Raw genomic sequence first — 12,857 nt, forward strand, 5'->3', positions numbered from 1 at the left:
TTTGAATGAATACAAAGCAATCTTAAACTTTCACGATGCTTAAATAAGTTTAGAGAAAGAAGGTAAGTCAATAGCTTCGAAATTTGAAGATTGGCTCTCAAACCATGACGAGGAAATTAATCGGCTTTACCTTCTGTTAGACAACAGTTCGGAATATTCTACGGAACTAGACACTAACAATCACTCTGCAAGTACTGACAGGGATGATATCGATGGCATATTTGAAATTAATGAGTTAATTCAGAATAAAATTCAAACAATTGAGAATTGTAATGACACTGATAGCAGGACCTTTTTGAGATTTTACAAGAACATTCCACAGTTTTTACTCACAAAACAGGAACAATCAAGGGATTTCAATACCAATTTCGTGTTCGTGAGCATACTAAATTTTGTGTTAGACCATACGTAATTCCAGCACATTATAGGGACCGTGTTAGAACAGAAATACAATCTATGCTTGACGAGGACATTATTGAGCCTGCAGTAAACTCATACAACAATCCATTACATGTTGTTGAGAAGAAAAATGGATCGATCTGGCTTGTCTTAGATTCGAGACAAATCAATACTATCATTATTCCTGAAACAGACAGGCCGCAAACGTTGGAAGAACTTCTTCAAAATTTTAATGGTGTAAAAGTGTTGTCTTCCATTGATCTCAGATCCAGCTTTTATCAGATCGATCTTCATCCAGAATGTAGAAAATACACAGCTTTCCTTTGTTTCGGCGTTTGTTATCAGTTTCGGAAACTTCCTTTTGGTTTGAACACTTCTTCGGCAGCATTCATTCGCGGGCTAAATTCGATATTACCTGAGTTCTTAAAACGTCACATCACCTTATATGTGGACGATATTCTGATAGCAGAAGCCTCATGGGAACAACATCATCGCATCCTCAACAGTTTGTTACGTATTTTTGCAGAATCTGGAATTACAGTTAACTTGGAAAAGTCTGAATTCGGTAGGTCAAAGGTGAGGTTTTTGGGACATATTATTTCTTCTGAAGGTATTCAGCCGGATCCTGAAAAGTTAGAAGCAATCAGAGCCATTCCAGTGCCATCCACAAAAAGACAAGTCCGCAGTTTTCTAGGTCTCGTAAATTTTTACCGTCGTTTTCTGAACATGCAAATTCTTGTTACACCAAAACTTTGTTCTCTCACTGGAAAAAATACTATTTGGAACTGGGACGAACAAGCACAGTTGGAATTCAATTCTTTGAAAGAATCGCTACTTAACGCGCCAATACTAGCTCATCCAGATCTGTCACAAGATTTCTGCCTTAGCACGGATTCTTCTAAAGTCGGTCTTGGTGCCCATTTATTTCAAGAAGCCACAGAAAATGACACTACTGTTCAGAAAACCATTGCTTTTGCTAGCTGAGTGCTAACAAAATCTGAAAAAATTATTCCGTTACTGAATTAGAAGCTTTAGCTATCGTTTGGGCATTTAACAAATTCCGTTTCTTTCTTTCTGGTAAGCACGTAAAAGTATACAGTGATCATCGTGCATTACAATTTCTTATGTCTTCAAAATTAAATCATGACAGGTTAAAACGTTGGGCATTGTTTCTGCAAGAATTCTGCTTCACAATAGTCTACATTCCCGGCAAGGAGAACATTGTTGCGGACGCACTGCCACGCGCACCGGCTGGGCTTGAGAAAAGTAACACAGAAGGCAACCTCGAAAAATATTTCAGTATTCTTTACATTCAGAAAGTCGCCTTTGAAAACTTCATCACCATATCTTTAAAGGACATTGCTCATGAACAAGATAAAGACCCGATTTGGAAAGACATCAAGAGCAAATGGCATGGAAAGACACACACACACACACCCAGAATCGGCATTATTACCTGGTTAGAAACAACATACTCTTCAAACGCTGCACTGTTGACGACAAGCTATGGGTACTTTGCATTCCAGACGATTTTGTTAATAAGCTCATTTGGTACATTCATTTCAGCTACGCACATTTTGGCCCACGAAAATGTTATCATATTCTTCGAACGACTTTTTATTTTAACAATATGGAAAAGCGAATTCGAAGAGTCTTGTCTATTTGTAAACTTTGTCAAAAGGCGAAACCATCTACTATCTCACATCGTGCTCTGTTGTTTCCTATTATTCCTTCTAAATTAAAAGAATTTGCTGCTGTTGATCTCTTGGGACCCCTTGTCAGAACATCGAATGGATTTTCGTACGTTCTAGTCGCTGTTGAACTTACTTCAAAATTTGTTTCATTCACTCCGTTACGTAAAGCCACTGGACGGTCTGTATCCAACGCCTTTGTTAAAAATTTCTTACGTGAAGTTGGCCATGTTGCTAAAGTCATTTCAGATAACGGACCTCAATTCAGATCTGCTGTTTGGTCACGCATGCTTCGGAATCATAAAATCAAACATGTTTTTATTTCGTTGTACTCACCACATTGTAACCCATCTGAACGGATTATGAAAGAAATCAATAAGCTTTGCAGACTTTATTGTCACAGAAAGCATCAGCATTGGGACAGATATTTACACTTATTTCAAAATGTGCTGAATGAAATGCCTCATGACTCCACTGCTTTACCACCTACTCTTGTACTGAAGAATGAAGAACCACCGAACAGAATCAGAGCGCTTGTACCTTTCCCGAATACACGTAAACTTCGACACAAAGACATAATTGATTTGGCTCTTAAAAATATAAAATCTGCAGCAGACAAAAGGTCAGAAAGTTCTCATTAAAGCTCATTCATTGTCACATAAGAAGAAACACTTGAGTCACAATTTCTTTCTAGTTTACAATGGACCTTACAAAATCCGACGTATACCACATGATAATTGCGTTCAAGTTGAAACTCTGCGTACTAGGAAGAGTAAAGGTTTACACCACATTTCACATGTAAAATCGTTTATTGAAAGATAATCTGCTTTTTAACTTAGTCGTTGCCATAAAATTTTTCGCTTCACATTACTAATATGCTTTGTCAGACTTAGAACCTGTTAACATACAACAATGTTTGAAGTTAAATATCCAATCAAGAACCAAGAGAACTTATTTAAACAGAAATGACGAATGCGTTGTTATAGTGAACAGACGTCACAGTGTTATTGTGTGTGTACATTCTTGCTTGTTAGTTGCACGATTACATACTTAGAACATTTACCAGTACTGCTAATGAGATTTTAATGCAACATTTTGGTTTACTTGAAAATATATTCTGGATTTAAAGTACTTTCAGTGAGATACCAGATGACACAGTGGTTAGTTTATGTGACAGCTACACGATTTTATCACGACGCTACTAATGAGTGACAATTTACAATGTTGCTTTTGCAGTGTTTCTGTTTTATATCTGCACAGTTTTCTGTTTTATTCTGGAAAGTAAAACATGTTTTAGTAGTAACTTTTGTGGTATAGCTACAATGAGACTGCCTTTTCTGTAGCACAACAATACGTTACAGCACAGTACTTTCTTCATCATGGCAATAAGCGTAATAACTAAGATATCTACACGCAAAGCATTTCACTTTTGTTTATCATGAGGTAAGTACATTGACTTCTTCAGAACTTAGCTTTCGGAGGACAATAACTACGACACTTCCACAGAGATTATCTTACAGCAAGACGCACATTTAGCGCTACAGGACACGTATTTGAGTGATTAATTTTGCACTTAAATCATTTATTTTTAAAGATATTTGAAGTACAATGATACAAAGGTTTTCCGTGACACATTTCATTCCATTGCTGTAATCTGTAACACCTGAGGGTACTACTCTTTAATGCTCAGGGGGGGTACACGCTTACTTTGTGTACCATGTGTTTGGCAAGCACAAGGAGCCCTAGCTAATATGGTATTTGCTTATACAACTTTACACATCGGTACCATATTTCTCTAACACATAAATTACACAGCTATCTGATCACTGAACAGAGAAACAAACATTTTTTTATTACATCAGTGACATGTGTTTACGCAATTACACAGTTGGATAACTTCACACTTATGAAACGGTATTTTGTCTGTATTTTGTAAACTGTTCATATTTTTTCAGAACCATTGTGACACTATGAGAGCTTTGAATGATGTATTTGGTATGGGATCATGATTTTTGAAGTATGTTTGAGGCAGATGACACTTTTGACATGAGCAGAGAATTTATTTTAGATTTTGAAATTATTGGAGGAAGCTACGACGATTTTGAGAGTTGACTGAGGTGTTATGATGTTATTATTATGATGACTATGTGTATTATGCTTTTGCGGTGTGGTTATGATCAATAAGCTGATGCTATATGAGTTATTTGAGTATGCTATGTATCTTTTATCATGAAATATTGAAGAAGTGTCGACGAATAAGTTAAGGAATAATGAGTAGTGGTTAGGGACTCTGGTTTGTGAAAAAGGATGTTGGAAACCAAGAATCGTACTTTAAGAGATATGAAATGTGTGTAAATGCGTGAATGTATCACAATGCTGGCGAAAATTTTTTAGACTCTGTTATATTTACAGGATTTTGTTTCTACAGATTTGCAACGCAAATTCTTGACCTGTGAATTTTTTTTATATGAGACTGTGACTGTAGCGGAAACTGGTGTCGTAAATATTTCGGTAAGAAAGGTAAGTGACCATGACTTAATTCGTTGTGAGCGGCCAGGTGTGCCAGCCGCCTTGAGAAAAAGCCATTTGGTGGTAGAAAAAAAAGGGGAGGCCATTATCCTCGCTATCGTCATTCCTTTGTAGAAAGCATCGTAAATATGACACCCTCAAACTTGAAAACATGATTACACTGTAGAGTTCTTAATTTATGATATTTACTGAAATGAAATGATGAGAAACATTTTATGTCTATTGTCTTGTTAGTTGAAAGATTGTTTACTGCAGTATGAGATGCCATATGGCTAATGAATGATGTTTCATGCCTTCCTTTGTACATATTTGCTCATTTTCTTTAATATCTAGTTTCTAGCTGCACTGCAGCATTGGTTAAAATAAAATTTAATATATGTACTAATATAGTTATTTTATGCCTACAGATCCAGTCAATAAGAAATTTATGATCTACTTCCAAGAAAACGAGGGCACATAAATACATTTCCTTTCACAGGAATTGCATAAATAATTTCTTTACGATTTGGTAACTTATCTGCTAGTGTAAGTTCTCGTGATGCATCACTATAGTGTTAAGGTGTGACATAGGTATTAGCCACGGCCATTTTTTAGTGTAATATTCTTTCTGCTTGAGCTTTGTCATGTTTAGGTTTATAGCACTTGCTGCTGCTGCTGCTTGCCAGGCATAGTGTTACTGAATTTGACTTTGTATTACTGGGTTAAGCCAGTTTTACTATTGATTTATTTTTATTGTTTGCTGCACAGTGCCTTATATTAGTTGTAATATTGCAATTGCTTTGCTGATTTCTGTAATGCTGCTTGCTTTGCAAATTTGAATTTTTTTGTCATTGCTGTTTGTTTTAATTGTTTTGTGCTGCTGCATTGTCTCGTTCCTTAGTTTAGCATCTGAGCTCAGTAGATTTAAGTTAGCTTAAAATGGGGTAGGCTATATAAGAGAACGAGTTGTGATGAATTGGAAGAAATGCATTGAGAAGCTATAAGAAACAGATTTGGCAAAAATGAGTATTGTGCACTGAGAAATAATTATTTTGAAAGAAATATGAATAGGATACAGGAAGGAGGTATAGATAGGACTTTTTGGGAATAATGCTGAATGAAGGGAGATCTCCAAGAAGTAAAGAGAGTTTTGTTTGCAAAATACTGCAGTAAAACAAACCCTGTCCTTTTCTTGTGTTATCCCACTATGTGTTTGTGTACTATTGTGCATTTGTCTTTTTCCTGTCTTTATGTGTCTAGCTAATAAGATTTACGTTGTAGAATTCTCTGATAATATGCTATTTACTTTGTAAAGATGCTTAGACATTTTTTATTCTGATCTGTTTTAATGTTCATGTGTGAAGTTGATGTTTCAAAAGTTGTTCTGATCTTTTATGTATGTACTTATGTCATAATTCCTGTAACACTGATGTATATGTTATTTCGATTCTTTTGTAAAGCCTGTATTACTACAAATGTTATCTGTATTGCTATGTTTTTAGTGATGTTTTCTGTATCTTTGTAATTGTATTCTTATGTTATAAAATTGTAATTGACACCAGTTCATCATATTATTAACTTGTAAGTTACATTTCACTGCACACATTTCTGTTGGTCATAGTATATGGACAATATGTGAGAAGTAGGGACTGTAAGTGTTTGCACGTGTGTTAATAATTCAGCAAGGGACTGGATAACAGCATTGCTGGTTCTAAGGACAATTCCTAAAACTTTGTGAGTGCACAAGTGGTGGTTATGGACTTGCTATATTATCCGCAAGACTCTTCAATGGTGATTGTGCACCTGCGCAGTCACAACAGATGGCTGCTGGCCATCTCTACAAAGACTACAGTGGGTCTGCATCTTTGATGACCCACCAATACCATACTCTCTACCAGGACTACAGTCAGTCTACTCTGTGATGACCTACCTACCAATATTCTTCAAAACGTCGAATGACTCTGCTGTGGGTTTGCTCTGTTGTGGCCCATTATCTGTCAGCATGTCAAGAGTCAGCACTGTCTTTCTGTTGGAAGGACAACACTACTTCTTCAAGACTGCATGGAAATCCACTACTTCTGTGTGCATTTTCTTTTACTGCTCAGTCTTTGAGAAAAACACTGCTATTTTATTGTGATGAACGATCAGGACTGTCTTTATGGACTGTGAGAAAATTTTAACTTTTGACCAACATTGTATCAATAAGTGTGTGCCTTTGATTTCTTTATTATTGTAATTATGAAAAATTTTATCAAATCATTATTGGCCACTGCCCAAAACAATTTGTAAAATTTTTTGTGGGGAGCATGGGGGCTATGTAAGTAGGCTGTTTATGTTTTCTTATTGTCAATGTTACGTAGCGCTCTGTATGAAAATCACTGGCTGTGCTGTGTGCAGTCTGTGGCTAGTTTGCATTGTTGTCTGCCATTGTAGTGTTGGGCAGCGGCAGCTGCATGTGAACAGCGCGTTGCGTTGCGCAGTTGGAGGTGAGCCGCCAGCAGTGGTGGATGTGGGGAGAGAGATGGCGGAGTTTTGAAATTTGTCATGAACTGCTATATATATTATGACTATTGTGGTAAATACATTGGTTGTTCTCTATCAAAATCTTTCATTTGCTAACTATGCCTATCAGTAGTTAGTGCCTTCAGTACTTAGAATCTTTTATTTAGCTGGCAGTAGTGGCGCTCGCTGTATTGCAGTAGCTTGAGTAGCGAAGATTTTTGTTAGGTAAGTGATTTGTGAAAGGTATAGTTTAATGTTAGTCAGGGCCCATTCTTTTGTAGGGATTATTGAAAGTCAGATTGCGTTGCGCTAACAAAATATTGTGTGTCAGTTTAAGGACAGTCGTGTATAATTGTTCTAAGGGGACGTCTCATAGTACAACCTAATTTTTGAAGAGAATGCTGCATTGTGTAGTGAGTACCAGGTACCACTGTGATTATGATTTTCTTTGATACCTTTGGTTTTCCGAATAATTCAACCAGAAACTAAATGTTCAGCTACTTCTTAATGGAAACCATGAAGCTGCTTCACGCAGTCCTACCCAACCTTCCAGCCTGGGCTTTTTCAAAGCGATCAGCTTAGCAGCACAGCAGCTATTTGATTTGTAACACAAGAACCTGAATTCTGATTTTTGATTTGATAGTAATCACAGAGGTCGCTTTGCAATAGCTCATTGTAATTTTGTTTGAATTAATTATGTATCAAACTAAATTATTTGTTTGAGTCTTACTCATAGTAAACGAGCACCAAGTTCTCTTTCATCTTGACCATTGAGTGTGTTAGGTGGAAAATGAATAGGAACCATTCAGTACACGATCCACACTTTCGTTTCACGAGATTGAAACTGAGCTGAAACAGTGTTATTTCACACACTGTTCTAGAAGGTCTTACCTAATGTCATTGGGTGAATCGAATTTTTTCAGCAAAAACAGAGGTGGCGCTCCCATGTTTTCCTACTGGGACAGCGGCTTTGGGCCTTAGAAGCCAGGACGGAGGAGCCAGTTTGTTGCACTTGTAGCACTATTGACAAGCAATGTTAATCTTCTAAGAATCTGTAAGAAAGCTTTCGTGAGGCGTTGCTTTACATACCGTTGAACTGGTAATCACTGTGTGGCAACATTTGGGTCATAGCAACATGTACGCAATAGGACTGCAAGACGGGCTACTCCTGATCGGTGTAGCGGTGATAGCCGGAGTGGAGGGAAATATCCATATTGCACGTCACGCGAACACATGCCGGATAGCAGTGCAACAAATGTGTCCACAATTGTACAAATAACTGTTATTTTTGAGCAGATTCATTCGGAGTTCAGCAACACAACCACGACGCCAGGGCTACGATAGACCACGAGACAGTTGGCCACCCCAGCTTCAGGCATGGACTGAGACTGGGTCGGAGTAACCACTTCCCACACTAAGTCCACCCAGTGGGACATGGTGACACAACGCCGCCAACTTGCCGTCCGTGCCTGCCGTCACCAGTGGACAGTGGGTAATTTCCTGTGCGAGGCTCTCTTCCTTTGTCACCATGGTTGACGCAAGCTGGAGCCGGGTCACCAGGATGCGGTCATTCAAAAACTGAATGCTGTTGGGTTGGGGTTGGGTTGTTTGGGGGAGGAGACCAAACAGCGAGGTCATCGGCATCACCAGATTAAGGAAGGACGGGGAAGGAAGTCGGCCGTGCCCTTTCAAAGGAACCATCTCGGCATTTGCCTGGAGCGATTTAGGGAAATCACGGAAACCTAAATCAGGATGGCCGGACGTGGAATTGAACCGTCGTCCTCCCGAAAGCGAGTCCAGAGTGCTAACCAATGCGCCACCTCGCTCCGTCATCTGAATGCTGTCGCAGCACATGGAGGAGAGCAGTGCTCATATACGAACTTGGCAGACTGACAGACCGCTGGGTTCCTGCTAGAATGACGTCAGTATTTCAGGACGCTGATACGCGTACCTCTTCATTGGGTCACAGGCCAGCAATCCGCTAGTCATCACCAGCCCACCGCGCTTATGTTGCGATGACGTGATGTGTGACGGCAGAATAATAAAGTATTTCTCTCGACCACCGCGTGTCAGAGGCTCCCACCCGCCCGTCAGTCCAAAGCTCATCAAATTTGCTCGATCTGTCTGCTAAGGCAGTGGTTCCCAACCTGGGGGTAATTGTCCACTGAGGCGCAAAATGAAATTTTCTGAGCGGTAAAAACTAAACTATTTCATTCTTTTTAAGTCACGAAAATAAGTTATTTTTCAAAAGATCATTAGTATTATCACATCTCTGTAAGACTCTAATACTGATTATATAACTTATTACTTTTTCTCATTTATTAGCATTAATCCCGTGAAAGTTACAGGTTCCTCACATAGTCCACCTACTCACTACACGCATACATTGTGCTTTCCCCCGTACATTGCTGATGATAAAAGTGAGACATGCACATAACAAATGCTAAATACCTGAAGAAATTGCTTTCTAAAAGTTGTAAATTGTACTTGCAGTCGTTGAGAAATTGCTTCATTACTCGCTTCGTAACAGATAAATCAATTAATTGACAGCACCACATAGCAGTAACTACACAAGGCTGTACGCAGTATTATTATTATTATTATTATTATTATTATTATTAAAATTAGTAGACACAAGGCATTAACATTCGCAAGTCGTCCAATTTGTGTCAGTTAAGAAGTAAAGACTCCAGGAATCAAGTGATTCACAAACAGTAAGTATGTTGAACACATTGGAACTTGTTTGATTTTAAACAGGGTTTTAGTGTGCAGCTCAGTTAAATGCTACAGTGGAAAGGATTAATATAGGGGAAGTACGTTTTGTAGCATCTGTCAATCCTCATCGTGAATAGTTACCTTTCTTTTCTGAGAAGCAGTTGTGAGTAGCACTTGCAATGCACCGCAAATGGCTTCATCATTCATTTTACACACACACACACACACACACACACACACACACACACACACACACAAGCCTTAACTAAATCCAAGCAAAAAAAAATTTCATAACGAATGAACGAAATAAATATTGTAAAAAATACTTAACAGTGTCACAAGCGAACTATTTCGAAAACAGTGGTTAATAACAATATCTATAACGTATTAAATGTTAATAATTGAAAATAATAGCAGTGGATGACACTACTATAAGTGTTGCAGAGCAAATATAAACGGTAATGAATATTTTCATACGAACCAGATCAAAAATAGTATACATGCATTTGTTAATGCAGTGTTAATGTGCGGAGATGTGCAGCGATAGGACTCCCACGTTCTGCAAACAGATTACCATTTCTTTTCACAGAGAGTAGGAAACAGAGTCTAATACGTACTGTCGTGCTCAAAAGTATCCGAACGACCTGAATTGCATTTCGCCTGATTCGCATTCAACCCTCATAACGCAGCTGTCTAGCAGGTCCTCTAATCACTCCTCGGTACAGTCGTTCCAACAAGTCACCAATAGAAAACACTGCTCTGTATCGCAGTAACTCAAGATGTAAAGTAATACCACGATACTACAAATATCAGGTAACACCTTATCACAGATTAGACTGTCCTTAAGGCTTGTAAACTCACATTTATTACTATAAATGACATACCTGCAATGTTACCACTCTCATTATTGCGTCAGATAGATAATGCACGAGTATGTTCTTCGTATTCATTATTTCCTCTTCAAAGTAACATACCGTACTTATTATTTCACACAAATTGAAATTAAAAATGTAATTTATTCACGAGCAGCTAGTTGAGATTATATATGAACTTCAAATGACACGACGAACCGTCTCGTTCTGCGTATGGATTCAAACCCAGGTCATGCAGACTTAGCTAAGATATCGTGACTGACGGAAACTAACAGTCATTCCTGATTAGGCAAACAGAGTGATATACCTCGATTTTAGACAGTATCAATGAGCAAATATCAACTTTAAATTACATAACCCAAACATTTTTAACAGACGCGAATTCCTACCCAGCATCTATTGTCTCTGTTAACGAACTACGAGAGATGTTAAATATTGCTTCTTCATAAGGAACGTACTTGAAATGCCGTGAGGTAAAGCTTTGTGTTGGACAGGGATTCGAACACAGAACCAAATCGGATTGATACCGATACTCAATCAACTGTGACATATCGGATTTTCTCGGCAGTAGATAGATGTTTTAACTGAAATGACGAGACGAAACAATAATTTTTTTCCTTCCCAGGACTCCGACCCGGCACCTATCACTGTTATATTCTAGAGAAAACGAACGTTAAATAATGGTTTGTTGCACCAGCAGCGACATGTGAGCATGTTTGAACAAGAAATAATATGACGAAGAGTTCAGTGCTGACTGGGAATAGAGCCCCACACATATCGTTGTTGATTACACATAAAGAGACGTCAGGTACCGAATTTTTCTCGACCAGCAGCTCGGAATAACATCTTGAACTTACAGTGATCCGCAAATAGTTCTGTGTCTCACTGGGAGCCAAAAACGTCAGATATTGTTAGTGTTGACAACGAATGAAAGTACATTAAAAATCAAAATTATTATCCACCAGCAGATAGGTGTTCTCATGCTAGAGCTTGATAATACATAATGAAATCTTTAGTGCTGGGCCAGGAGTCGAACTCATTCACGCATAATACGTGGAGATGATGAGGAATCTGCAGTTTTTAACAAACAATAAATTATAGCCGAGCTGTATTGTCACGAAGGGATCAAATTCCGCGCTAAGGGCGGTCTGAGTTGCATTCCCAGTTCACAGTCAGTTTTATCGACATTCAGAAGCTCAGATAAAAGATGGAATATGTGTCCTGTGACCCTACATAGTGTTTGTTTCGTCACTATAAATACACTGGTGGCAGAGTTTCTCCATCTCACCACTCCAGACTTCATTGTGGTTTAACCCACCGTCTACTTGGTAGAGAACGAATATCATCTTTAATGTGAATTTCAGACAAAAATGCCATTATATCTTCTTTACTTGGTGTAGAGGAGAGAATGGAATCTGTCTCTCCCTATCAAAATTATAGACAGAAGTTGGAATCGACCCAAACCATAGGTATATGTTCTTATCATCAGTCCAACAGACCACCAAATCCTCATATCTGTGACTCATTTTTCCATAGTAACGCTGTTGCGCCACTCTGGATGAGAATTCTGACACACAGACTCCCTGTAGTAATTTGCAGCATGTTCAGTGATTTCCTTTACTTGGTTGACCGAATCACCAAGAACTAGCTTCCTCGGCTACCCAGTGCATGCATTCCATTTTATTTTGTAATCACTGAAATAAAGTCACGGAAGTACCACCTACACAGAACTGCCAACAGTGTAGGATGCAGAAACTTAATAGGAAGTGTTCCTTTTCATTTGAGCTACTCAATTGCGCTATCATTTTGTTGAAAACGTCGTATATTGCAAAAGAAAATATGTAACTGTTTGTCTCTCTGAAGTCTAGACCCAGCCATATGCATGGTCTCACAGCACTGTGGAATGAATTAGTTCTGGAGGAACTGTTATTGAGTTATGTAGCTGTTGTATTTGTTTGTTTGCTAGTAGTGTGATGGTAAGTGTCGCGCGCTATAGATAAGACGTCGCGAGTTCGAGTAGATTCACTGCTACAATTTTTAAAACGCAATTCTGCTATCTGCTAAAGTTATCAATCTAATGGAACTTTGAACATAATTCCCTTAACTTCTTAACCCAAAAATAGTCGAATGTAGGAAAAGGGCTAACTTCTGCTACATTTCGTTCTTTTCG

Source organism: Schistocerca piceifrons, chromosome 3 (genome assembly GCF_021461385.2).
Source record: "Schistocerca piceifrons isolate TAMUIC-IGC-003096 chromosome 3, iqSchPice1.1, whole genome shotgun sequence".
Lineage (NCBI taxonomy): Eukaryota > Metazoa > Arthropoda > Insecta > Orthoptera > Acrididae > Schistocerca > Schistocerca piceifrons.